At 46.9% G+C, this 27,073-nt stretch overlaps 1 pseudogene; it reads left to right on the plus strand.

Moving 5' to 3' along the window:
* The first annotated feature begins 24,033 nt into the window (after nucleotides 1-24,033).
* LOC115329044 lies at nucleotides 24,034-24,720 on the plus strand (annotated as a pseudogene).
* Nucleotides 24,721-27,073: the final 2,353 nt, after the last annotated feature.

A 27,073-nucleotide genomic window follows, 5' to 3' on the forward strand; every position in this document is an offset into this window, starting at 1 on the left:
TCTCTGCAGTGCAAGACGAGCACGTGTGCTTCTATTTACTACAAGCTTGCTGTAATAAATACAAGTGCGCATGTTTGTATACGCATAAAAGTAAAAGTCGCCTCGCTGTTGCAGATGCCACAGAAATGTGCCGTGAAAGCGCAGGTTGAACAACATAGTAGTATAGGAACTTCAGCTTCACGCACCCCCATTCTAGTCACTTTACCCGTACGCACTGATGGAACTATGCTGCCCACTGTTGTAGAAAAAAAATGCCACCTGTTCTTTCTGCAAAGCCAGGAATGGTGACTATGGTCTGAACTTGAGAATGGAACAACCGTTAGCACCGTTAGACGTAGATCCTTATTTCTGCCATTACCTAGAAATACATCGCCTCGTTCTCTGCAAAAAACAGACACCCACCGTCTTTCTCAGGACCGACGACCCTTCGGACTGATCCAACCTGATATTTATTGTGTACTTTTTTTTCTTTTCCCCGATTGGTGTGACCTTCAAAATCTCAACTTTTTCGGATAAATTCAAATTGACAAAATATTTACGGGAAAATGTTTTTTTTTTGGATTTTATCGGCTTTATTTGAAAAGCACAGAACCACCGTTATATCATAGCCATGCTGTTGAACCGCCGATTTTGTGTTTTGTTCTTATTCGATCTCGGTTCCAGCATGCCTGCTAAATATTAGTTCGGTTACTGCCGCTACCAAGCATGAACTGGTTCCAACCAGTTCTTAACGCTACCGTTGACTGTGGCCATTCATGCATTTCCCTCATCTTTCGTTCAGCCTGGGCTACTTGCAGTAGCGTGGCAGAAAGGTGGGGATCTAATGTTTTTTATTGCGTCAAAATAAACTGGTAAGAGTGAGAGTGACGGATATATATTTTTGCTCGCCAAATGCAAACTGCACTGCGTCACAAGTCATGTCATGCACACTGTTACTCTGCGCGTTAAACAGTTTTTCAATGAATCGGGAACCCCCAAGCACATCTGGTCGAGTTCTGGTTCGCTCAAAGATAATTGTTTCGATCCAGTTTTTGGTTTGGTTTCGTTTTGACACCATAATGTTTGCCCCAGCATTCAATCTTTTCCAGGCGCGGTTGTCCAAAGCACTTTGGGGATTGAGTCAGGTGTTCCGTCCCCAACAAGCCCAAGATAACTCGGCAGACGTTGAGCGACATTCGCGCCAGTGGTGTTCCATGCCTACAAAGGACAAGATTCCAAGCCCCTTGTCGTTGGAGCGGGATGCCACTCCTGAACCCTCAGAACCTGGGGCGTCGCCTGCGGACACCAGTTACACGGAGCCTGACTTCATGGACTCTGATGAGGATAAGTGTCCTGAACCAGATATCTTCGACGAGAGCTACAGGCCGGATAACTCTTTCAACTCCGATGATGAACCGGACTCTTCCGACACCAGCATCTCGTCCAACGACTTTGTGCACTCGGACGGTGGAACAGATGTCGAGTATGTGTCCACTGTAATTTCTCAGAAACCAGAACTTAATTTTATGAATAAGATTAAGCTAGGTCTCACCAATTTGGGACTTTTCTTCACCTGGGAAAGTTAGAGAAATATCAGGGAAACAATCGAAAGGTTGGCTATATCTGGAGAAATGAGAAATGGAAGTGGCACGGCACTACATAACGAAGCTTTACAGTCGCACATCGGCACGGCTGCGCCCAATAATGTTCCCTGAAACATCAATAGATAGTGCACGCCATTACCTAATTAATTTAATAATTAATTAATTTAGACATACTACCAGTTCCTAAATGAAACTTTAGTACAATGGTTACATGGGTGTTTGTTATCATACATACAGTTTATGGTGTAGTGGAGGAGCCTTATAACTACATCTTATAAAAAGCACGACGAGCACACTTGGCTATTCGGACCAGGTCGAAATAACGGCCACGGAATTTAATAAAAATAGTCTGAGACAACCTGGCAAAGTCAGTGAATATGAAAGGAGGATCTTGGTAGATACCCGGTTGTGTGCAAAGAACTGCCAGAGATGATGGCAGAATAGAAAGAACTGTTTTTGAAATTTCAAGACTATAATCTTTTTGGTTTATTCTTTTTTTTTAACAGAGAAGGGGTGTGCAGCACGTCCTCAGCAGCAGTGGACTCGGTAAAGGAAAGAAAGTACCTGGTAGCTGCCTCACAGCTGCTGCTGCTGTTTTCTGTTTGCGTCAACTGCTTGGCTCCGAAACGGGCGAAGCTGACACATCGAGGGACCCTTGTGCACGCCGTCATCACGTATGCGCGAGGAGAGAAGACTGTGAGGGAGAACGAGCCCAGAATCAACAGCAAGGCACTCCTCAACATCCTGCTGCCTGCCGCCTTCACCTACTCTGGAGCCAGCCCGACGCGCGTTCTTCGACTACTTGGATCTATAAGCGTGCAAGTCTTGAAGAAGACGCAGTTTTTCCGGGTGCAGAGCTGTTTAGTCTTTCCTGCTGCTACAAAGTTGTGCAGAACTGACTACAAGATTGTCAGTTCACTGAACATGTTCACTGATTGAGCCTGACACTTAGTTTTCCCGTTTCAAAGACCTGGGAAGCTGAGCAGAAGTCCCTCCTGAGAGCCACGAAAGACAAAGCTGCACCTTGCAGGCGATGGGCGTGCTTACTCGCCTGGCTATTCTGCCAAGTATGGGACAGACACACAGCTTGACACCCGCATCAACAAGATCATGCACTACGAGGTTCTTCAGGCAAGAAGTAGCTAAATATAAGAGGATCTCAATGCATCATTTGGATCAGGTATACATTTTACGGCACATTTTTCTACCCTAGTCGGCAGAATTCAAGTCGAGAATTACATGAAGACGGAGGGCGTGAAACGTTCCATGGACTTCCTCCTGAGCATGGGGCTGTCTGTGTATGTTCTTGTGACCGACCGGCCCTTTGGGGTGAATGCCTTCATGAGAGACAGGTACCCCGACTCCAAGCACCGGTTCGACACATGTCATGTCGCAAAACATAATAGTATTGATAACTCCAATACCCCTGTACATGGGCCGTTTTAAGAATCATTGAGTCAAGGATTATTGACATCTCTTAACTGCCACTGAGCTCAACTGAGTTGCCCGGCGCTACACGGTACGTAGGCCTAACGACCCCAGTTCTGATGCACGTCACGTGACCCACATTATCGAAAAATTAATAATATAAGAATAATTGCGTTTAACATGTTTAACAAAACACAAGAAAGAGTTTAACTTGACATATGCTGTAAACAACTTAAATTTCGCGAATCGCCCATATTGAGATCCCGCCGCGTCACGAAAATTAAAACCCACAAATTATTCCACAACTTTAGCTTTGACCTAAAACACAAAATATTGAGCCCGCGAAAAGTAAGTCGTTCCATATATTTTAGTTTATGTTGAGAATAAAGAAAACGAAAATCGGAACATTTCACACTGATTTAAAGCAAGAGTGACAACGAAAGTCTTATTGCCACCAACATCACAATGGCCGCACTTCCGCGATGTTTCGCAATAGTTTTAGTGGTAGCTCTGGCTTGGTGCCATATCTCTTCTGATAATATTTGCTGCTATGATAATTTTAGATACCGCCCCCAAGCTTCTGCAATAGTAGGTGCTTCGCTAGCACTGCCCATCAATGGTGATGCTGTGAATGTCGCCTTCTTTAGCTCTGTTGATGTGAACCCCCATCAGTTAACAGAGGTAGGCCAGCTGAGTTTAATTCAATGATCGTTAACGGCTGTAGATGGCACTGCCGTGTAACACCGCTCGATCACGATTGAGTCAACAATCGCTGGCTCAATGAACTGTAGTGTAACATGCTTTGTTGTCAAGATACGCGTGGCATTATCCAAACATCATCTCGTGGTATACTGAAGTTGACGATGTTGTTCTTGCTGCACCAGTATCTAGATGCAATTTTACTATAGCTTCATATTATTAGTGTATCTAATATCAAAACTTACTGTTTTCCAAACTAGACTGGTGCTGAGCTAATAATGTATGGAGTGTTTCTCATTTCTAGCCATTGGTAACAATATGGCCACTGCAGGCAAAACAAAGAAGAACAGCGTCTTGAACGCATGGGTTAAGACTGTACGTGGACACGTCTACTGGTGTGCACAGACCAGCAGTTACAATGGCGTGCGGGCGCTCGCAAAATGGGTGTACGTAACGTGAGCAACGTCCATCAGCAACCCAGCCCCCTGTACCCTGTGTGTACCCATGGCCCAATCGAAGAGCGCTGGTGGCTTCAGAAAAGTAAAAAAGATTTATTTTTTAAACATTCATAACGTTCTTTTGACTGCAATTGTCGGCTAAGCTTTCATAATAAGGACGGACTTCCTTTGGCTGCTCTGGCCAGTCTACAATCAAATACCAGAAGGAGAAATCGGAGATGAATGCAAGTGCTTCCAGAAGGGGGGTCAGCATACCAGATGTTGGTTCGGATGGCTCGTATGCCCCCCCCCCCCCCTTCTCCGCTCAGCATTCCACACCTGCGGAATTCAAAAGGGACGTCAGGACCATCCCGACCACCCTCCCCCTCTAGACCTGCCGATGGGAGAACTCCATCTCGTATCCAGCTCATGGTACTGAGCGGAAATTTCAATCTTATGAAGAGGCCTAAACTGCATGTTTCTAGCATATATTTTAAGAAAAACACTCTTCAATTTTGAGGTCGTGAAAAAACACATAATAAGGAAGTGAACACCGACTTGTAACATGTAAAAGACGCATAAAAAAGAAAATTGCTGATTAGATGAAAATTATTTACGCAGAATTACTGATCTGAGATCTAGCTTCTGCAAAATTGGCTAAAAAATAAAATGGCAGCTGCATCACATATACAACACAAAAAAGTGATTTGTGGACAGGCAACACGAAATGCTGCAATGGGCACTGGCTTTGCTGTTTAACCTATTGAGTGCCGCCAGGAGTACACTCGGCTGCGCTCTGACTTACCTGCTCAACCACTATCGATAAAGCTAGCACTTACAAGGGTCAGGGTTTCTAACGACCGGGAAAACCGGGAATTATCAGCGAAAATTTAATTACCGGGTAAAATCAGGGGATTATCAGGGATATTGCCAAAAAGCGAGCCCAGTCAGGGCAAATCGGACGGAAACGTTAATGAATACCCTGAGCAGAGACTTGAGGACTGGTGGGCGGAGAAATAGGTAATACATCCTGCTTGGAGCGGAGCCCGGGGGCTCTGCTCAATCGATGTAGAGTGTAATACCCGATGCAAAGGGAACAATTAAAACTTGTTGTTGGCCTAGTTGGTTCATGATGCAGTATAGAGGTTTTTTGCGCGACACAGGGGACAATTACAAGCGAGTAGACACGGACAAGCGCAAACACAGAACTCGAAGACAGTCATAAAAAAGTCTGACCTGCCGCCACAACTCACTTCTCAGCACCCTACAAATGCGTTTTGCGTGTCCCAGGGACGGTCTTACTTGTCCAAACGGTGCCGTAATCTCTGGGGGTTTAAGACCGTTTCTCAGGTAAAAGGTGATGACTCTCGCCCGGCAGGTAGAAGAAAGAATGTAGCTCACCAAGGAATTCACTTGAGACGTAGAATAAGGAACATTGAAGAAAGGGTCCGTTGTAGAAGAAATGTAGTCATTTAAAACTTGTTGTTGGCCTAGTTGGCTCATGATGCAAGACCGTCCCTAGTTGGTTCATGATGTAAGACCGTCCCTGGGACACGCAAAACGCATCCGTAGGGTGCTGAGAAGTGAGTTGTGGCGGCAGGTCATACTTTTTTATGACTATCTTTGAGTTCTGTGTTTTCGCTTGTCCGTGTCTACTCGCTTGTAATTGTCCCCTGTGTCGCGCAAAAAACCTCTATACTGCATCATGAATCAACTAGGCCAACAACAAGTTTTAATTGACTACATTTCTTCTACAACGGGCCCTTTCTTCAATGTTCCTTATTCTACGTCTCAAGTGAATTCCTTAATGAACTACATTGTTTCTTCTACCTGCCGGGCGAGAGTCATCACCTTTTACCTGAGAAAAGGTTTTATACCCCCAGAGATTACGGCACTGTTTGGACAAGTAAGACCGTCCCTGGGACACGCAAAACTCATTTGTAGGGTGCTGAGAAGTGAGTTGTGGCGGCAGGTCAGACTTTTTTATGACTATCTTCGAGCTCTGTGTTTGCGCTTGTCCGTGTCTACTCGCTTGTAATTGTCCCCTGTGTCGCCCAAAAAACCTCTATACTGCAAAGGGAACAGCCGACAAATCCAGTAAAAGCCTTCGATTGGATTGGGTTGAGGGCGCGACACTAGACTAGATCCAGTTAGAGCTACTAGATTTATTATTATTAAAAATGGGAAAGCTGCAGACCCCAATGCAATCCAAGCCGAAAGTATCCGAAAGTGTGCATCTTGCGGCTATGCCATGCTGTCATTCGTTTATTGACGTGTGTGGTTGAGCGTCGTGTTTTTATTGTGTTTCCGGAAGTGGCTTCTTCAATGACAATGCCGGCGGCAAGAAAGCGCTCGTTTAATCCTGACTGGACGAACCCAAATATTTCGGAACATGCAAGTGTGGTTGAGCCCGTGCGAAAGTATTGTTACAGTTCTGAATGCTGAATGCCTTGTGTTGTAATGATCTTATATATTTAACCGCCTCACAATGGTCAGGGAATTTCACCTGAAATTATCAGGGAAAACCTGGAATAGTGAGGGGATTTCAAAGGGATAATACGGTAGACACCCTAAGGGTTAATTCGACACTTTCTCTTATCGCAGGGACCGACCCATACGTGGCTCTCGAAAAGATCGTCATGTTCAAGCAACTACTGAGGGACATTCCAAGGGTGTTTGGAGATGGCCAGACCTATCGCCTAGAGTCCTTCCACAGCATGCTTCTCCGGTTTACTCCGGAATCCAGTCACTTCAGCTTTGAGGGCATGGTGGCACGGTAAGCAGGCATCCTGATATATTCTAGTGTCATGTGTGTGATATTTATGTTTGTTTATGAGCCTTTTCAGAAATTCCTATTGTGCACCACTCCCGCAGGAAATTCTGGGGATGCGCTGATGTACACTAGCAGATGAGCGAGTGCACATACTGTTTTCAGGAGCGAGGCCCTACGTCAATTTGTACAATCTTTATCTCCCTCCCTACCGAAAAATCCGGTATAACTTTTCGCTATCCGGATTATGGAACCGGAATTCTATCTGGATTCTATCTGGAGTCTATCTGGAATTTAGGTTTTCAGAAATTATTCCTTTGTCTTCAATCTGGATTTCGGGTTTCCGGTAACAAATTTCCGGTTCCATAATCCAGATAGTGAAAAGTTATGCGGGACTTTTAGGTAGGGCTGGTCTTTAACGAGCTTCTCATTGTTACCGTAAGCCGAAGGAAAGCCAACATTTTCGAGCCCAGCTCTTAGGCGCCCGTTTCCGGCTTGAGCGGCGTCGGCGTTGCCGTCGACGTAACCGCGCGGTGCATTATGGGACGCATGACGTCACTGATGCCGTCATCAGTGACGTCATCGGCATCGTCATCGTCACCAGTGACGTCATCGGCATCGTCATCGTCATTGATGACGTCATCAGTGACGTCACCGATGACGTCATCGGCATCCGCATCGTCATCGTCCCTGATGTTGTCATCAGTGACGTCACTGATGATGTCATCGGCATCCGCATCGGCATTGCCACTGATGACGTCACCGATGACGTCATGGTCATCGTCACGTGACCTCATAGGGGTCACGTGACCCTCGTGAGGCGACGGCGACACCGCTCGGAGGGAGGAGTAGCAGACAGGGTGAGGAGGAGGGAGGAAGGGTATACCTTCCCCTCAGTACCCTTCCCCTTCTCCTCCTCCTCAAGAGCTGAGCTCTAATTCGGCGTTACAGGGAGTTGTAAACGGCTTTAATTTTTTCATACATACTTGTGTCCGCACAATGGTGTCAAATTGCAATGCTCCATGTACTGTAAACGACTTAATTTTCGCGAAGACCTAATTTTTGCGGATCGCCTACAATTTGCAAAAAATATGTCCCGCAAACAATTTTGGTGGAGTGTAAACAGATACGAATCCACATATAGATCCCACCGTGTCGCGAAAATTATAACCTGCGAAATATTGCAAAAGTTGAGCTTCGACCTAAATCGCGAAATATTGAGCCCGCCAAGATTAAGTCGTAATTACTGTAAATGAGATGTCTCGACTTAAATTTAATCACAATAACAGTGAATCATTCGATGAGAACAGGATGGGTTGCTAGTGTGCGAAACGATGCAGGGCCATGTTCCCGAGGATGCCTGCTAGTGTGGATACAAATTCTAGCATATGAAAAATTCTGAAAAGTTCTAATATGAAATATGCTTAGGGCATGTTTACAGTCTTTGCTCTCTTTATACGCGGCCCTCACAGGACTGCCGTCGCGGTGCTCCACTACAATGAGAACAGCAACCGTGCGCAGGCCACAACGAAGGATGAAAAAAAGCGGAGTTGTCTGAAGTTTCCCAAGTCACGGAAAGGCGAATGGGTCCTCAGCTCCATCATGGAGATTGCGTTGTACGGTAAATACAGACACTTTTATTCAAACATTGGCGGAAGCACGACTATCACACTTTCTTACACAGACTACGTCCAGAGGCTCCTCAATTCCTGCCTGAAGTTGGCCAAGGCCTCCCGGCAAGGCAGCAGGCTGCGGCTGCGAACGGGCCGCGTCCTCGTCAACCACCTCTGTTAAGCGTTGCACAAAGGCCAGTCAAGGAAGCAGCGGTGTCGGCCCACAGAACCGACACCGCAGTCCTGACCACCACACAGCACGGGAGCCTGACGCGGCGGAACCTGCCCAGTCGTCCCCGAATCTATTAGACGAACTGGCTGTATGCCGTGTACCTGTACCTTCTGAAAAAGTACATAACAGAAGAATTGGTAAGAGTGTTAGAAAGATTGCATCTGCCACACTTGTACTGTGTACTTAGGGACCCTTTTGCCGCATTTCTATATGAAAAGGTTTTTCGAAACCTGGTAAGCCCATGATATCTAGACATGTTTCATTTTACCTTTGTGATTTAATTTCATGGGTGAAAACTTTTGCCGCTGCTTCTGATATGTTTTTATAGACACTAAGAAATTCAGTAATGCCTGTATGGGCGTTTCCTCTTTCTTGGATGATTGATTGGACAGACACTTTTAAAATCCAATTAAATCTTTCAACTCGTTCATTCGCCTGTGGGTTGCAGATTGCAGACTGATGATGAGAAGTCCCTCAACCTGAGGAACTCTTAGTTTGTGCGGGACCTGACCTTTGGATGTCCCTCTCAGCTCAATATTGTTCTTAGGAAGTCGCAGACAGTCTCTGCTGTCACTTGACTACATAAAAAAAAACAGGGCACTTAATGAACTAGTTTGTTGCAAAACGGTAATGGTGAGAGAAGTTTGTAGAATAGTTTCACCGTGTATGCTCCAAGCTGTTTCCATGCACCTGTTGGAAAAAGCACTGGTTCTAGAGGCGATGCTTTTTTCACTGCTTCTCAGTTGTCTGGCATGTGTGACAGTATCTGGACAAGTGTTGGCTTCGCTATCCATTCTGAGCCACCAGAAGCATTCACGTAGTCGTCGTTTGGTTCGCACTATTCCAATATGCTATTTTTGTGCCAGATCGATGAGTCGACGTCTGATTAAAGCAGGAGGAACCAGCACTTTTGTACATAGCAGTAAGCCATATAGAGAAGAAAGTTCTTTTCGTAGCTTGTAGTAGGGAGACAGTCCTGATTCCCCTAAATATTCGAGACCCCAACCCATGCTGACACACTATCACCCGAGGTAAATCGCGGTCTTGTTCTTTCTCTTTCTGTACCTCCTCTTGGTCAATTGAGCAGAGACTGCACACAGGGCAAGTGAATTCTCTCTTGTCGACGTATGACTTCGTGCAATCTAAGGACTCAACGCAGGAAGACGAGAAAGCTCGTCTGCCACGACATTCTCACTGCCCTTTTGGTGATCTTGAGGAAACGCATGGCCAGCCGGCAATTCTTATGTGTTGTCGACCTTTTCCCTAAATACAGAGTAGTGTAACCAGAGCCTGGTGGTCCATCCTGAGCATGAAATGGTGACCAAAAAGGGAAACATGCTGCGTCTCGCTGGCCCGGAGGTACGCCTATTCCCCTTTCTCTGTACAGCAGCTTCACTGGGCGCCAGAAAGCATTCGCGATGTGAACAGTATAGTTCGAATTCCATCTGGATGTCTTGCTGTAGAACTGTGCCTAATCCATAATTTGATGAATCTGTTGTGACGATAGTAAAATTCTAATTGCTGACTTAAAAAAAAATGAAAAATAAATTTCTCTCCAACCTGTTACGATATAAGGCAATGTCACGTCGAAAACTAAATGAAAGAGTTTCGAATCGGGTCTTTGACTGATGCAAATACCTCCTCCTGCGATTTTCGCCATTATAAGGGGCCACCTTTCCGCAGGTGCACATGCAAGGGCTTCACGATGGTTGCAAAGTTAGGTGTGAATTTGAAACGGTATTTAAGCAGGTCAAGCAAAGACCGGTTATGATGTCGTGTCTCTTTGAGTAGAAGCTTGCATGGTGGTTTGAACATTATGATGGCACGGCTTAATTCCCTGAGGTGTCAACTTATGCCCAAACAATTGAAGTTGCTGCACTGAAAAATGCATTTGCTTTTTGTTCGGTTTCCAACCTGCATCTTGTAGGCGGGGTAAGCCTTGTCTTAGGCGGGCAGCATGCATTTCAATTGTGCACTCGAAGCTGAGCACATCATCCAGATCGACAATGGTGCCTGTAGTGTCCCAAAGAATACTGTTCTTCATCTTTTGAAAAGCCGGAGCAGCGGAAGCCAACCCAAAACATAATGTGAACGGGAAGAGACTATCATGAGTCACAAACGCCAATGAGGTCCCCGCTCTTCTCTATCAGGTCCAGCTAGTGGTACTCTGACGAGAAGTCCCGCTGGTTGAAGACGTGGGTGCCAGAAAGCTAGTGAAGGAGCTCGTTTCGACACGGAAGAGGTTGTGAATTGAGAACAACAGAAGTGTTTGACTTGCAGAAGCGGTCTGTGATGCATTAATGCGCTCGATCACCTAGGAGTGCTTCAACTTTGCCAGCTCTTCAGGAACTTTGTCACGCACTGCAAAAGTTAGCCTTCATAGATTCTGTTGCACCAAACTGATGTAAGCTTCGTCTTCACCTTGTGAACATACACATCTTTGGTAAGAAGTTTGGCCTCTTTCATCGCCTGCTCAACTTGTGAGGTGACGGCAAGAGCTGACTCGAGTGTTAGCTCAAGCTCTAGTAGTGGGCGGTTTCGGACTTTGGCATGAATTGTCTTATTGGCCAGTTGATTGCAGATGATTTCATCTGTTATAGTCCCAAACCGGCCGTTTGTCTCAAGGCCCCGGAGAACGTGACACACTCTTGTACTGTTTTCGCCGGTCATCCACGTGCGCAACGAAAAATAAATCTTTCGGATGTTTTACTGTGAAGAATTTTTCCAACTTCCTTGCTGCTGCATCATAGGCTCTGGAAATGGGCGATGCAGGTCTGCGTGATTCGGAGGTAGCTCCTGCAGTACATGCAGTTAGATGAGTGGTAGCAGTGGTCAAGGCATAATCTTCCGGCGGTTTGCAGTAGGTCCGTTGACCCTCAACTTAAATTGAGCTAAATAGAATGGCAGTTCTGCCATTATCTATTGTCGACCCATTAGAAGGGATCGTGTACAGGCGTACCATTCCTCCATGAAATCGCAGAATCGCAGGCTCGGCTGGATATTGTAGGAAAGACGGGTGGATCAACCTTTATAGTCGAGTTGAGGTTATGTCGATTGTGACAATTGTTATGTATAGGGACTGTCTATGCAAGTTTAACAGAAGGCAGGCTGTTCCCATTCCGAGCTCGGTTCGTTCATTCTTATTCATTGTCTTCTTCGGCTCCAGCTACTCGTATTCACGACAATTTAGGTAATTCAATATTCCCACCTCCCCCCAAAAAAACACCTGTCTATCTGCCTTCTTCGATCCAAGGTACCATGAGCACAACTAACATTTGCAATATTCGCGACTTTAGCTAAGTCTAGGGGGTGTGCTAGCCAGGCAAAATGGCGGACGAAAGGAGGTCGTTTTCATCGTTCAGCACGTGGACCACCATACATTTCTTGCACTGCAACGTAACATCTGTGTTACATAAGAAAGCAAAACGATTTTTCGACAGTAGAAACCTTCTAATAAGTGCGAAGGAATGACGCGGCGGACGCATGAAGATAATCACTGGAAAAAATCTTTATTTCTATGCTGCCTACAAGAACCAAGCTGCGAGAGCAGACGACAGAATCAAAATGACCTACTCTCTTGAGCTCCTCGGCAATGCCACTACGCAGCGTCAATTTTGTTGGAGTCGCCAGTACACTAAGCGGGATTTACAGGCTGTCTTACAGTGTGGTGCGTTTATATTTGATATGCCATAAAAGTTCTGGTCTTACTTGTTCCGATTTCGAGCTGTGGCCCCAAATATGTTGGGCGAAAAAATTTGAGTCTGTCGTACGCTACGTTCAGCAGTCCCACATCCAGACATAGAAGCAGAAAAAGTTAGTTTTCTGTGACGCACCTTTCCAAGCTTTTTTTTGTGATTTTTGACACGTCTCTACAGCATTGCCCGACCTCCGGGGGGCAATTTTCACATGTGCATCTGAAAGAGGATACATTTCAGTTGAAAAATTATCTTCTATATTTTTGTGAAGAGCGTGCTTTAGGCAGATGTTCAAGCGGCGTGCCGACGTTTCACTAGGAGACCTGCCTTCTTCAGGAGACCTGGGCCTGAAGAAGATAGGTCTCCTAATGAAGTATCAGCACCCCGTTCTGAGGTCTACCAGAGAGGTTAGGTTTTTGCGTTCTTCCTGCCAGCCTGGACTCCCTTGGTGTTATGCTTGTACTTTCTATACTTGCGGTCACCCCAGAAGATGCAAGTTGCACAAATATAGTTCTTATCTGCATAATGTAGTTCGTACTGGATTGGGACTCCTGGCTTTCCTGTTGCTGGCTATCACGTCATTCCCTTGCTGGCAATGGGGGATCAAAGTTGTACGGATCAGGCACATATATATAGCTCCTTGCTGCAGGTCTCTTAAGTCTGCGCAAAGCGGCAGGCTGTCGTCGTCGGACATAAATACTGAAAATAAAGCACTTGGATCAATTAAACATTTCATTATGTATGATCGGTTACATTAATTTTTTTCTGACTGTTGCATTAGCTCTTACAAAGTGTTGTAAAGGAAAATGCTTAGTAGGATTTTTTAATTAACTTGTGTAAATTACATGTTCGTATTACTTTGTTGTGCTGGTTTTGTGGGAATTGTGTGTATGGGATTGTTCTAATGCCAAGCTACGTTATCAATAAACTGAAACAATAATTGCACACTCTTTTTTGGTTATTGACGTTTGCATAGGTGGCTACATGTGATTGCTTTTGCTCATGTTACTAATTTGCTGTTACCCTCTAACCAAACCAAAAAAAAAAAAAAAAACGCGCGTGCAAATATTAGCTTTGCTGTGAAACCAAACAAATATGCACTGAAGCGTAATTATCGCAGCATTGATCACTTTCGCGGACACTTTTGCTATTGACAACAAACGTTTAGTCTGTCGTACAGCTCTATAAAGGTGCACAATTAGGCTACTAAATTTGGAAACATGCGCAGTTAAACCGGTCAAACGTACACCGCCTTGGCCGCACTACACGCCGGGCGTTTCCGTGTGCACGAGTAAATGTCAAGAGCCTGTAGAAACAAGCGGCTAGAAAACTTCGCCATTTTCGAGAAAAGATACGGGAATTTGGGGTTTTATGTGCCCAACCAACGAGGGGTACCTAGCACGTCCCAACGGAGGTCTGATTATTAATTTGGACCACTTCGCAATCTTTTGACGTGCAACCGATATCTCTGCTACTCGGCGCGTTCTCGGTAATAAGCAAGCGTAAAATTACGAGCATCTCGGTTGAGATCCTAACTCTCCAACTGGGGATACGCAAGCTGAGCTATGTTCCGGGAAAAGATTTTGTGGGATTTCGTAAAAATTAAAGCTCGAGTATACAGCTTTCACCGGCGCTGAAAACCCTTCCTGACGAAATGTCTGCTGATGCCAAACGTCCGACGGTACATAAACAATAACTTAAAAAAGAGTTAGGACACGGGCGAGCTGGTGAATATTAAGCAACATAATGAAACCGAAGACACGGAAAGACGATTATGTGGCACGTCACCTCGCACAGCAAAGTTTCGTGGGATGTGTGAAGGTTGTAACTAAGCTCTAATGCATCAACTTCGTGAGGACAAACGAAAGCAGCACACTGTTGATTTTACTACTGTTTTTTGTTCCAGCGGGCATTGGCCGTGGCACGCTCGTATGTAGTGCATATGGATGTTATTGTTTACTCTATTTCAGCTTCTAAAATGCCTACGAAATATACGCTTGAGAAAACTTGTCTTTTCTGTAAAGAAGCGCAAGCTTCGGCCCCGGCGGCGAAGACGTCGTTGGACGCTGTAGAGAGCTAGGTTGGCGAAGAGGGCGGAGCAGACGACAAAGGCGCTTGGTCCACTTTCGCCCGCCCGCCCGTCCACGATCGTGTAGAGATTGACGTGACGGTTCGAACCACGTATTTCGTCATGACGTGTCCATGACTTTGACGACACGATAGCAATGTTGCCTGTCGCATTCAACGTTTCGGTTTCGGTTGCTGTTAATGTTGAAACTAAGATTACACAAAAAATATTTTACATTTCGGGAATCCAAAGACGTCAAGTTGCTCATTAGTGCTTTGGGAAGTGGAATCAGATGTAATCCCAATTTTCTTGAATTGAGCGGAGTTGCCCTTTAATGGGCCGTACGTCGCCGGTGCTTTATAACCGCGATCACAAAAGCGTCCTTAGCTGCCTATAGGACTATGCGATTTTTTTGCCGGCTGCTCTTCCTTCGCAATGTATTACCTCGGCGTTGACGACCTATTAATCTTCAGTTTTTTAGATTTAAATATTTCTGTTTCTTCCAGTGCATTTTCTAATTGTATGCATTTTGTAGCGTTAACCGCTTCTCCTTGGTCCATATCCCTCTCAAGTTCGTATTTCTCTCTGCGTGCAGTATTTGTTTATATGTGATGTTTCTGTACATATTTCGACGTTCTCGAAGCAGGAGTCAACAAACATAAAGCCTATGCTTACGCCGCTACCGAAATGATCTCTAATGTTGTTACGAGAGTCCATCGCCTTATAAAGTCGTTTATTGGACTCGAATAAAGTCTCGAGAGGGCTGTTTCGACTGCCAGTGCTCCTGTCATGAGTGTAAGCAGAACAACGTCGTAGCAATCGCGATGCGAAAGCTGACTGCGCCTCGATCTAGCCAGCCGCGCTCGCTGTGCATGCGGTAATGCAAGCGTGGGACTCTCGAGCACCCTTAGCTTATGGAAGATGAAAGGCGCTACTTTGTCGTCACGAGTCCGTTGTCCTTCGAACGGTAGCAAAGCCGTTGTGCCTGCAACCTTCGGTCTGCAGGCGTTGGAGATTCGTCGTGTGTTGGAAGTCGGAAGATGTGCTGTCCGTGGTGTCTTTTATGTGTAACTCTTCCGTAAAAATTAGAATTTTAGGATTCGTACTTAAATATGTATCATAACTGGTAGCAGTGCGCGAAAACACAAGGACAAAGGCAGGAATTCACAAGGCGAGCGCTGAACTTCAACTGAACGTTTAATGAAAAGAACACAACCGAGTAAACAACCCCACTATTATCGCATCAGCGCTCAAGATAGGGTATTTATTTTTATGTAAATACACCGAAATCTAAAAGTGTAAATTTTTTTTATTTATTGATAATCTATATAGTAATGTTTATATTTATTTATTTATTTACATATTGGTGGACATTGATGCGAAAAATAGTCGCGCTTAGTTCTTCATTTGAAATTATAATGTGGGTTATACGGCGTAAATTATAGTATCTTAAAACTTGCATCGTTTTGGGTTACTTTTTGGTTGGACAGCTTATTTTTTGAAGTCCAAAAGCTGGCCTTCATACAGCTGTACTGCTCACTCGGTATTGACAGCAAATTGGACGCTATGCGTGTTTTAGGCCAATCGTGTCTCCGGTTAGGGTCACCTGACTACAGTCTCGAAGCTGCTGATAAGGCAGAACACGGCGTCTGCCTTATCTATGTCTGGCCCAAGGCCAGACATAGCATCCACTGTACAATGAACCTTCAGTACAAGTGACAAATGCTTTCATTGTGTTCATTGTTGGGATGCCCCTGAAGATTAGTCTTTGTAAGCACGCCCCCGTTCTAGGCTTTAAGGAGCTGCTGCCTTTTTACTCCTTCTCTTTTTTTACCCCTTTCCTAAGCTGAAAGCGTGGTAGAAGGTGCGCAATCGCCAGACCAATCAACCGTAGACTTCTTATCTCTTGACTCCGCCCTCACTGCGCGGGTAATGACAGAACCGTGATCACGTGGCTTGACGGATCACTCACTAGCTGTTGACAATCCCGGAATGCCTCTTGCGAACCGAGTTTCGCGCGCCTGCGGGGCTGCTTTGAATTTCGCTTCTGTGGTAAATGGTATCTTGTTCGAAACTTCCTACCAGACGGGTAGGATTTTTCGAACGAGATTTTATCAAAGAAGCCAAAGATATTCTGTGACGCGTTTAGTGTTTGGTTCGGCAAATGCCAGCTTGTGGTACATTGTGTTGAATCTTTACCGACACCTTCTTCCTCACTTTTGAATCTGAGTGGTTGTTCTGCCGTGCCCGTGCCGACATACACCTCTGATTACATCTCTAAATTTCGGTATCGCCAAAGTAAGTGCCCTGCAACATACTTCTCTCCAATTGACCGTTCTTCTGCGGGTACTTTTCCGGATTACCTCTAGATTTAGGCAGGGTCTATCTCCTGGCAGCCAGGATAATAATTTCCCCGAAATTCTACCCGCAGTCTACTGCCATTGACTGTCTGAAATCATGTCACAACTGCAGATGAAATTCTGAAATTTTTATCCTCCCTGCGTTTCGTGATAACACATTTCACGGCAACCTTTTCGTGGATACACGTTTAATGGACACACGTTTCGTTGACACTAACATTTCATCGACATTCTTTACGCGAATTCCTTGTTCTATGGGCATTTCGGCGCCACTGTATTCATGAGGCGCGTGCTCAACGACCCAGCCCACCCTTTCCCGCCGCTCCTTGGTGAGTCTGCCACGGCTTATTACAAAAGAAGAAAAATTATTTTGATATTTTTTTACTAAACATCGCGTGTTGATAAAACAATCTGTCGAAGAAACGTCGTTCGATGAACTGATTACACAGCCAACGAGGGGCGACTGCCGGTAGATTTTCGGGGAAAACATTGTGCCGGCTACCTGGAGACTGGACACTGCCCAAGGAATTCCTCGGTTGTTGTTTGTTCTGCGATATTCTCAGTTATGTAAGAGCTGAGTAGTACCTCTTCAAATATTAGAAATTGCTTAGTTTGTACTTGTCTACAGAATAGGTTATGTGATAAACCTCTAGCAGATTTCAAAACATTTCCATGTGTCTGTTGTCTTTCCTTTTTGCAAACAGCGTTGCCAGTGCATTTGCCAACAGCTGGGTGAGTGCAACAAGGACCCAACATCAGCACCAATGACGGCCAACACTGAATCAGGTAGCGCTTCCAGTATTGTCTAATATTACGCCGGTCTTTGCCAATGTGGAACCACCATTGGCTGGAACTATGGTTTAGCAATGGCCGAACATTGACACCAGTGATGAGCCAACATTGGCTGGAGCGGTCGTTGAACAATAGCCCAACAATGGCGCCAATGGCTGGGTCAACGTTGGATCGTGTAGCGCTTTGAATATTGTCCTATATTGAGGCCGCTCTTTGCCAACGCGAGGCGAATCTCGGACCAACATTGGTGTGCTGCCTGGGACTGTAACGATGTCTGAAGATGTATATTTAGGGTGTCTAACGGCGCTTGGAAGATGTAGAATTCGCGTATGCTTTCTATTCTCTCACTCGGCCGAAAAGCCGCGCTGTTCGCTAGGCCTTACCGGAGAAGTCGAGAGACGCTAACCGGCCGCCATTTTGCTTTACGAGGTAGTCAAATTTGACTACTTACTTTTTAACTATATATTACCGCGTGCTCAACTGGGCCAGCAGTCAGTGCGCCCGTGGCCGAACAGTTATCGTGCTTGGCTCCCACGCAACGAGTCGAGGTTCGATGCGTAGTGGCGGAGGCCCTTTTTAGTTATTTTGCAAATTGCCGCGTTTTGGTAAACTTGAGAACTCTGTTGCTTCTTCGCGGTTGGAATAATCTTCGCGCCAAATCTCCGATTTTTCCAGAAACCCACCCGCGTACGAAAGGAATGCTGCTGGGCAAACCGGGGTCAGTCTCGCCCCTGCACTCGATCCTGTTGTTACGCCGCATCGACGCCTACGACGCCAGCCTTCGCCTATTTCTTCGGTCAGAAGTTTGTCCAATTAAACGGTTAGTTTCCTTAACTTATCCATCGCCTCATCAGTTGTTATTTTTTACATTGTGGTAGAGGTGGGGGTATAACATTCTATACCTGTGAAGCATACCCCTCCGAAAACACACTGGCCAAGTGAGGTGCTTAGTCCCGGAGGGCTACCCATTGCAGAAGAGGCCGACTTCCGAGCAACCGTCCTACTAAAGGCCTACTTCCGGGATTCGGACCCCTGCCGCAGAAGCCAAAGATGAAGACCGCGACTATGACTACTCCACTCGTCGTCTTCCTGCCCGTCACTCCCCACACTCCGACGCCCTTTAACGGCAAGGCGCACGGGGATAAAGGAGACTGGCTGCAGCATTATGAACTTGCAGCACGCCACAACGAATAGATGGCTGAGCAGTGCCTCCAGGATTTGTACTTCTTGCTTGAAGGCACGACGAGGCAGTGGTTTGAAAACCAACCCTCCTTTACTTCGTGGTCGCCATGCGCCGCCGAATCGAAACGGACATTTATCAACATAGAACGTCGGCAGCGAGCGGAGGACCTTCTTCAAGCAAGAGTGCAGGGCCCCAACGAAAGTGTGACAGGCTTTGTTGAAGAGGTTCTGCGCCTAAGTGTCCGAGCCGATCTGGAGGCCGCCGAAGAGAAGAAACTTCGCGCCCTTATGCGGGGCGTCAAAAAAGAAGTTTTAAGAGGCCTGGTACGCAATCCCCGGACGACTGTTGATGGTTTTGTAAGCGAAGCCACCAATATTTAGCGTGCACTGACGGTCCGAGCAAGTTGCTACCACCGACTCACCAACGCTGCTCCAACTGCTCCAACTGTCAGTTTCCCCGTCCGGGTTTGACCACCACCGGTGCCGACAGTCTTTGGAAAACCGTCCGGGACATCGCCCGGGAAGAGATCCGGAATATTCTACCTACTGCAATCGTTCATCCTTCCTCACTCGCCGAGGGCGATTGAGGGGACGGTCGTCGAGCTTGCCAGCCCGAGACTCCCGTCAAAGTAGCAGCACAGGAAAACCTGATATAGGCTACGCCGCCATGGTCCGACGCATCTGTACATGGCGTCTCCCCGATGTGAACCTCCGGCACTGCAGTAGACCGACTAAGAAGACCAGGCGCCGAGAACAAGCTGCGGCAAGGAAGACCAACGTGTCGCTGGCGGCCGACAGGCGACCGCTCTGCCACCGCTGCGGTTAAGCTGACCACGTCTAACGGAAGTGCCCATGTCGCCAAATGTGCCTACGTTGGTTTGCGCCGAACGTCAAGTGCCCAATGTACGGCGAACGCCCTCGCGACATCGAGGAGTCCCTACGTCGCCCTCCGTCACCATCACCGATCACACCACCAAGTTCCCGTCTTTATCTCCCCGACATTCCCCATCGCCTTTCCTTCGGTCGCGCCTTGACAGCCTGTCTCCCCTGTACCGCCGAGAAAACTAAGTGTGGTCACGCCTGGAGTCGGTGTTGCGGAGGATGGTAAATGAAAAAGCTTCCAAGAACTCTGGTGAACTCCCACCCCAACGGCGACACGTGACGGGACGACGTTTCCGCAACAGTGCCCAACAGCCTCAACGTTGTCATCGACGGTCACGACGCGTAGGCACTCATGGATATCAGAGTGGACTACTCCGCTTTAAGTGGGAGGCTCTTTCGACGCCTCCAGAAAGTCACTACACCGTGGGATTGCCCGCAGATACGAACTGCTGGAGGGCAACTTATTACACCCGTTGGAACGAGCACCGCTTGGGTCAAGATTCATGGCGGAACGTGTCCTTGGAAATTAGTCGTTCTACAAGACTGTGCCAAAGACGTCATTCTCGGCATAGACGTTCTGTTCGACTACGGCGCCATGATTCACCATAGAGAAAACAATTTTACGCTGCGGACACTTGTTGCGCGTGTAGAAAAGCCTCCAACAAAGTCAGTCGCCGCCTCAGTAGCTTCCGACGGCGTGACGCTACCGCCGCGATGAAGTGTTGTACCCGTCATGACCGATGCAGCCACGTACTGCGAAGTTGCTCTAGAAGGCAACGTTCAATTGCTTCTGGGAAGAGGAGTACGCGTCGCAGGAGGAGTAACTAAACCTCAGAATGGGCGCAGTATGTTCCTCCTGACGAACTTACGACAAGAAACGCAACACCTCCCGAAACGTGTCGTTGTTGGCCACGTCGAGGAACTCCTGAACTCCGCCGAAATTGCCGCGATTACGGAAGAGTCCTCATCACCTCGGCAAGACAGTACGTCGCCAGCGCAGCTCGACATCGATCCCAAGCTTCCGGGCCCGAAGTGACGGCAGCTATTTACCCTCCCCCTTGAATACAGCGACTGCTTTGCAACATCGCAGAAGGTGCGCAAAAACCGCCGTTGCGAAGCACCCCCTCATCGTTACCGAGGACGACGCGCTCCCTGTGCATCGATCGCCGCACAGAGTCTCCGTTAGAAAAAAGATAAGTAATCCAGGAGCAAGTTCAAGCGACGCTGAACGACGACATAGTCCAGTCTTTAAGCCGTCCGTGGGCTCTACATTCGTACTGGTTAAGAACAAGGACGAAACGCTTAGCTTCTGTGTTGACTACCGGCAGCTGAACGCGGTGACGAAGAAAGACTTCTATCGACTCCCCCGTAGCAACGGCACGCTAGACCGACTGCGCCACCCTATATATTTTTCATCCATAGACCTGAAGAGCGGCTACTGGCATATCGAAGTCGATGAACGGCAACGAAAGTAGACAATGGGCTGTAAGAGTTCAAGGTGATACCGTTCGAACAATTCCCGACGCCTGCAACTTTCCAGTATGTCATGGATATCATGCTGGTAGAACTGAAGTGGCAAAGCTGTCTTGTCTACCTTGACGACGTCATGGTGTTCTCAAACGACTTCAACGAGCACTTGCGATGACTCCGAGCAGTTCTCGGAGACATCCAGACACCTGAACGCACCCCGAAGACGTTAACAAGTCGGTTTGCTTACGACGAACTAAAGCTTCTAGGCCACGCAATTAGTAACAAAAGCGTCTCCCGGACGCCGAGCAGACCCGCGCTGTCGCGGCATTTCCACTGCCGACCGATAAAAAGGCCGTGCGAAGATCCCTTGGACCCTGTGCCTACTATCGTCACTTCGTTCGGGATTTCGCAAGAATTTCCGCAACGCTCACTTACCTCACAAAGAACGCAGAGAAGTTCGAATGGACCGAGGAGCAGCAGCAGGCATTCGACGAGCTGAAGCGAAAAATCCAGACTTCACGTGTTCTTGCACACTTTGCTCAGGATGCAGAAACCGAAATTCACAGGGCGCTAGTAACTCGCGACTTGGTGCGGTACGTGTTCAAGTGCAAGAAGGCGACGAGCAAGTCATCACCTACGGAAGTCGGACACTAACCAAGGCCAAAGAAATTTACTTCTCGACTAAAAATGAATAGGGAGTTTTAGAATAACGCACGAAAAAGCTTTGCGTACGCAAAGAATACCGTCGTCGCCACTGCGCATGCTCCGAACGCAAGCCAGGTTTTGCGTTTTGCGTGCGCAATTTTAGCGTGCGCTAATTCTCGGAAATAGCGTGCGTACGCAGAGTCTTTGCGCTTCTCCAAGGAGGATTCTGGATGAGAAGTTGGCTACAGCCAAGTCGAGCCAACGTGAGTCGAGCAGAGTTAAAAAAAATGGCGGCTTCCAGGATTATGTCTGCGGCTGCTTTGGCGGCGTCCTGAGTGTGACGTCGGCAGCATCCTCGCGACTGCGATTTTCAATACGGGACGACATTGTACTCGGTTTGGCAACAGTCCCCGGCAACTTGATGCTTGCGACGCGCGAACATTTCTCGGCGAAGGTACGATGTGCGAAGGTCAGTACACGAGACCCCTCTTGCCGAGGCGACGCAAGCGACACGACCGGTCAACCGCTCGCGTCGCATTCTCATGTTGAAAAAATCTAAAACCGTACTCTGAACCTAAAAAACTTGTTTGTTTCTAAAGTTACAGCATTTCGTGTGTGAAATAAAAATTGTGATTATATCTTGGTGGCGTCGCAAGCGCGAGCTGCTTGGGCTTTTGCGTCGCGACGGAGAAAAGCTATTCTAAAACTCTCTCGCGTCGTGTGGGCTAATACAAGCGCTAAATTTAGCACTATCGTGTGCTAACATTGCGTACGTTATTCTAAAACTTCCTAATGTCTTGCGGTCGTCTACGCAATCACTAAGTTCCGGCAGTACTTGTACGGGAGCCCGTTCCGCGTAGTCGCAGACCATCACTTGTTCTGCTTGCTCGCGAACCTCGAGGGTCCTTCTAAACGCCTCGCAGAATGGAGTCTCCAACTACAACAGTTCAACATGACTGTGGTCTACAATCCAGGTCGCAAGCACAGCGAAGCCGACTGCGTGTCCAGAGCCCCTGTCAACACAACTTTTGGCAGCACCGACGAGAATGACGACGAGATGTTCGTAGGCGCAGTGAACATCGACGACATAACAGGACATGAACAAGGCGATCCTGGGCTGCGTGCACTAATAGAGCACATGGAAGGGTGGGGGAGTACCAATCCCACTATTTTCTCACGAGCCCTGACGACCTTCGCCATTCGCCAAACTGTACCCTACCAAGAAAACTTCTGGCACAACAACTCGCATTGGCTGCTGGTGGTCCCGACCGACCTTTGAAAGGAGATCTTTCAAGCATATCACGACGACCCGACGTCCGGACGGACACCTTGGTTACAGCCGGAGACTGGCCCGTATTCGTGAAAAATATTACTGGCCCAAACTCGCCATAACCGTCCACCTCTACACCCGATCATGCCACGAGTGTCAGCGATGCAAGAAACTGCCGACGAAGCCGACAGGTGTACTGCAACCTATTCCTTCGCTAACTGCACCGTTCCAGCAGATAGGAATGGTTCTACCGGGTGATTCAAGGAGACAGCAGGGAAGCGGAGTGCTGGCGAAAGACTGACTGCTGTGTCACGGGCGCGCCTTTTATAATGTTGCCAGATGACATCCCGTAACAACTAGAAAGCACTAGAACAAACCAAATTACAAATAAAAAAGAAAGCGAAGCCATGAGCTCTGGCTAGAACCCTCGAGAAACTAAAGAAAGAATAAAAGATCCCACAGCCGGGTCGCCGCTTGTTAAGACAGCCACGTTATCTTCAGCACTTGATAAGGCACCCACGCAGGTGGCAATATGACTGATTTCTTCTCAGGAATGGAGCAGGGAACTGCCATCACCCTGACCACAAACCACCTCAACAACGAGAAGCTGTCGGCACTTCAGCAAAGAATCCTTGACCTGGAGGCGGACAACAAGCGCCGCCATGCGGAGGTTGTACGTGTTCAGGAAAGACAGCTGGGGTTACCAATAATCCAGGAGAACCCCAAAAATTGTATGTTCTACACTGGGCTGCCCGTGTCTTCCGTCTTCGAGTTATTGTTTAATTCGCTGGAACCTCGGGCAGCTAAAATGAACTATTGGAACAGCGGGCATGGTGAGACTAGATCCCGCACGCGGGAAGAGCGGGCAGATGAGTATTTCATGGTCCTGGTGCGGCTGAGGAGAGGCATGGTGGGTAAAGAAATTGCCCGCGATTTCAATATTTCGGAAGAGCAAGTCAGTAAAGTATTTTCAACGCGGATTATCTTTCTTCGGCAAGAGGTAAGCGCGCTGACTCCGTTTCCGACAGTTCTCGAGAACCAGGAAAATCTCTCCGATGCGTTCCACAGGTTTCCCAACACGAGAGTCGTCCTTGACGGAACCGAGGTGCGCACTCAGAAGCCATCATCCTTGCTAGCTCAGAGGCAGACCTTTTCACCGTACAAGCATTATAACACGTATAAGGCAGTTGTTGGCTGTACGCCCAAGGGCTACATTTGATATGTTTCAGAACTGTGGGGTGGATCAACCTCCGACCGGGTGATCGTTGAGGAGAGTGGGCTAATGAAACAGTTAGAACCAGGAGATGCGATCATGGACGACAAAGGTTTCAAATTTAACGATTGGCCACTGGGAGTGCAGGTCCACATTCCGCCTTTCCGAAAGCCAAATGAGCCACACATGTCGGAGAATGATGTGGCACACACACGTCACGTGGCAAGTGCTTGGGTAGTCATTGAGCGCGTGATAGGAAGGGTGAAGCAATTTCACCTGCTTCATCGACCCTTCCCAATCTCCATGGTTGATATTGCCGAACCTGTGTTCTAGGTTTGTTGTTTTTTGAGCAACTTCCATATGCCTCTAGTGAATGGCTAAACACGGGGCACTTTGCTTCAACTCTTTCGTTACCACGCCTATTCAAACACATCACTGGTGATCTATGATTTCATTCCTCAATTTCAATGCTTTAAAGCTGTTTCTCAGGGAATTAATGCCACCCTGTGGTTAGCCCCGAGTATGGACTTTAGAATCGGCTTCGATTTCGTTGCTTTAGCAAAGCTAGGCTTTTTAATGAAAATTTTTGCGGACTGCAAGTGTGCGAGTTGTGGCGAAAAGGGGCATTTTATTTTTTAAACACTTTAAAGCAAGTTTAAAAAAAAGCAGATGTTACATTCTTGTATATAAGGCTAAATATGCTGTGTAAAAGTTTGACCTTCCTATGAGCATCATAACGGCATTCGGTCGTGTATCACTACTGCGTGAGCACATTCAAGACTCCAGGTTAGCAGTTGTACTGCACTGCCAAAATTGCTCATCTACAGCGTGAACCAGTGTCGCCTCATTATACTGGCAGAGCGAACTTACGCTTTATAAACACGAGCATTTGAATTGAAGTTTAATTTGCTAGCATCTCATAAGGTTCATTGTCCTGTTGGCGCTGATTTTAAGTTTTAACTAGCATCTTGTATTGTGTTAGTAACGTCTGCAAGGTCTCCTCTTGCAGACCAAGGACGTTAGTTGGCATCTCTACTTTATGCGCACCAAGGACGGCAGTGAACGGCTGCTCTACATTTTTTCTAGGTATAAGAGGAGGTAAATTTGGGGTTTTTTATGGGTCAAAACCAACGAAGGGTTTCTGGCCTGTCCCAGCGAAGCATAGGATTAATTATGGCCAGCTTTTGAAGTGCAATCAAATAGTCGGTTACCATTGCGCCTTTTCTGCAGTAAGCCTCTGTCATATTTCACACAGTTTGGTGCCCTTAACACTATGCTGGCTGAACGTAGGACCCACTAGAGTGCAATCAAATAGTCGGTTACACTGCGCCTTCTCTGCAGTAAGCCTCCGTCATATTTCATACAGTTTAGCGCCCTTAACACTCTCTGCTGGCTGAAAGTAGGGCCCACTAGATTGAATACCATATTCATATTGTGGCCCAACGAAGATCTGAGGATTAATTTAAATGACAACTCTGTTTCATATTTCACTCGGCATCCTTAAATTAGAAGGCGTAATTTTGGTCTCGCTATTGTGAGTAGCTTTAAAGATATCCTGCCCCAAAGTTTTGTTTTGGGTGCAGTCGACAGAACCGAGACTACCAGCTCGGGATCAACCGCAATAGTGGATAACTGTCCAGAGAGGGAGGGGGGGGGGGGGGTGAGCGATTACGATGACGTCACACGCGTCCCTCACCACGTCCGAATGCCCAATCAAGCTGGCAGCTTCAAGATAGGGGTACGATGACGACGTCATGGTCGCTTTATCAATCGGTAACCCTTAGGCGTCCTAAGAAGCGACTGGATATTTCGATTGTGGTCGTATTTTGCGTCACTAAAGCGATACCAGTAATCTTACTTTCAAATTTTAGGTGGAGTTGCCCTTTAACCACATGGGGCCCTAACTAAACATAGACTTAGTGGCATCTACCTGCGCTCATACTCATTAACTTAGACATAGAATGGTTTCACTTCTAGTAAGCTGTTCCACATGGCTCTCCTTAGTCGCATCAAGCTGTGCTCATACCCATTAACTTGGGTATAAAATGGTTTCACTTCTAGTAAGCTGTTCCATGCTTAGCAAGTTTTTCTTCTGTGATACTGTGTAAATTCCTAGTGCGAGAGGTGCACCATTGTTTGAACTTTCCACTATTCCCTTTGTAGTATTGTCTAGAGCCGAGTTTCTCCAATTTATGCATTTTTTAGCTTTCTTAAATCGAATTAAAGTGACACAGGTGGCGCTTTTTTGTTTTGAAACTGGGCCTATATGGCATGGCTCTGGAGCAAAGGAAGATGTTCTCGTTTGCTAACAAATTATACATTTACATTATTTACAAAAAGAGACAGAATCTACCGGTCGTCGAATGTGGCCTGTGTAGCCCGTCGCCTTGCCACCTCGAGACCCCTCGTGCAAGTGCTGATGTCTTCTCGTGCTGGTGGTCTTCGTCTTCTTTCGCGCTGTAGCGTGCCGCTACAGCTTCATACATTACTAGACAGGTCGAGAATTATATCTGTGGTGATAGTTATAGCAATGTGTAGTTTCTGCCTTTGAAATCTTGTATGTGTATATTTGTACTGCTGTAATCTAGACAGGTGTAGTAAACGTTGTGTATTTCATAGCTTGCCTGAACAAACCTTGTCTCAAATCTACATAGAAAACCCTGCAACAAAAACTTGTTTTTGGATTTAAATCTGTGGTGAACCACTGTGCTAATTTGCTTTATACTTTTTGCAA

Source organism: Ixodes scapularis, unplaced genomic scaffold, assembly GCF_016920785.2.
Source record: "Ixodes scapularis isolate PalLabHiFi unplaced genomic scaffold, ASM1692078v2 PGA_scaffold8__174_contigs__length_109621045, whole genome shotgun sequence".
NCBI classification, from domain to species: domain Eukaryota; kingdom Metazoa; phylum Arthropoda; class Arachnida; order Ixodida; family Ixodidae; genus Ixodes; species Ixodes scapularis.